Here is a 1,975-nt window from a genome sequence, read left to right as displayed (position 1 = left end):
AGTAAATGTTTTGATCATGGCAAAAAAAATAAAAACAGTATTATCATTTCCAAGAGCAGTAACACTTATTTTTCTAAAAATGATGGAGCACCATTATTGAACAGTCACGTAAAACGCAAGGTCATTCCCAATTCAAATATAAGGGGTTATTTGAGGTTTATCAAAGCCAACCACTAGTTATTCAACCATGTCTTCCCAGAGTAAATAAAATCAGAATAACATATTGCCATGCGGAATGCCACATCTGAATATATCTAGAACGACATAGGCGTTTATGCAGGACTGCAAAATCTACATTTGGAGGTGGCTATTTTCAGACATAGTAACCAATGAAAGCGAATCCCCTTCCAATCAATCTTACCAGCACAATACCATGCCTAGGTTTCCATGCAAAACAGCAATGCCTGCATCTTCAACCTTTAAGTCTTATTTGTTCCTTCATAGTTGCTTGTCATAATCAAGTTTCTTCTTTAAGGCCTTACAACGACCAAGAATGCTAGTAAGGCAAGTGTAAAACAATTGCTTTGACAAAAGGTTGTATTTCTCAATTGTAGTAGGCTCCTGAATGTACTCTTTGCTTCGTTCCAATCAATTACTTGTCGTAAACATTTCCATGCCTGGATATAAACTGTGATGCTTGACATGCTTTGATTGCAACGACTTTGACTTTGATGCCATCAAATCTTGTGGAGTGAATGAGTGCAGTAATCGGAAATTATGTGTCGGCACTGCTACTACAACAACCAAGGATGCGGCTCTTTATGGAAACTCAGCTCTATAGACTTTAACCTCGTGCGTGAATTTTTGCTCTCTTTTTACATGAATAATGAATCTTCGGACATGTAGCGCAATAGATAGTATGACTTTGACTTAATCATGAGTGATACCCAAGATTTAGGACCTGAATGGCTAGTGACACTCATGCGACATAGGCCCGACAAAGACTGAGATGTACCATGTCTTAAGAGTTCAAACAGTAGATGAAAAATAACTTATATCAAAACCAAGAGTCATGAGATGAATGAATGCTTGACCAAAACTTTAAAATGCCCGGACAAAATTGGGGTATGACAATACTGAATTGACTCGCTATGAGAATACTATATAGAATGTTATGCAAAGTGTCATAAGTTATTCTCATGGTGATAATGGTGTATACCCCCTTCGACCTGAAACCACTATGGACCCTAGATGTAGAATCGAGTGCCTTATTGTTGATCAAACATTGTCCGTAACTGGATGACCATAAAGACAGTTGATGGGTACTCCACGAAGCATGCTTAGGGACATGAGTGACCTAGATGGAATTTGCCCATCCAGCGTAACAGGATAAATGTCTATGGGCCCAATATTGAACTGGACAAGGATGACACGGTATATGCCTTGTGTTCAATATAGATATAAGGGCAAAAGGGTAATTGCACACATAAGTATTATCACAAAAGGATTTGTCAGATCACATGACATTTTCGTGTCTTGGGTAGCAGTGATGTGTTGCTAGATACCGCTCACTGTTTATTATGTTAAATACGTGATTTAATATAATTGTCAATACCGCGAAAACCTATAGGGTCACACACAAAAGGACGGATTGATGAGAGATAGAGTAACTGAGGAATACTGTAATGTACGGTGTATTTAAGTGAATTGTAGAACATCGTAAGGTACAGTGTACTTAAGTAGAATACGAAATATGGTAAGGTACCACACGCTTAAGTGATTTTGACATATTATAAGATATGGGCCACATACACTTGAGTGGGCTTTTTTTTAGCTTGCAGCCCACACAAGTGGTTCTATAAATAGAACCCTTGTGTAGAAGCATTTGTGCAGTTGCAATTTCGTTTCTCTCTCTCTCTCTCTCTCTCACTCAAAGCCTTCATTCGTAGCAGCTAGCACTGAGATTGAAGGAATTCATTCGTGTGAATGAGTAGAGGCGTTGTCATTGTTCAACGTTCGTGATCGCTCCATAGAT

The 1,975-nt window shown here is 38.5% G+C and overlaps 1 pseudogene; it reads right to left on the bottom strand.

The window, feature by feature from the left end:
• Positions 1 to 313: 313 nt before the first annotated feature.
• LOC127113152 (uncharacterized) lies at positions 314 to 842 on the bottom strand (annotated as a pseudogene).
• Positions 843 to 1,975: the final 1,133 nt, after the last annotated feature.

The sequence above is a fragment of the Lathyrus oleraceus genome, chromosome 1, assembly GCF_024323335.1.
Source record: "Lathyrus oleraceus cultivar Zhongwan6 chromosome 1, CAAS_Psat_ZW6_1.0, whole genome shotgun sequence".
NCBI lineage: Eukaryota > Viridiplantae > Streptophyta > Magnoliopsida > Fabales > Fabaceae > Lathyrus > Lathyrus oleraceus.
Note: the sequence above shows the minus strand (reverse complement) of the source record. Positions and strands in the feature narration are given on the sequence as shown.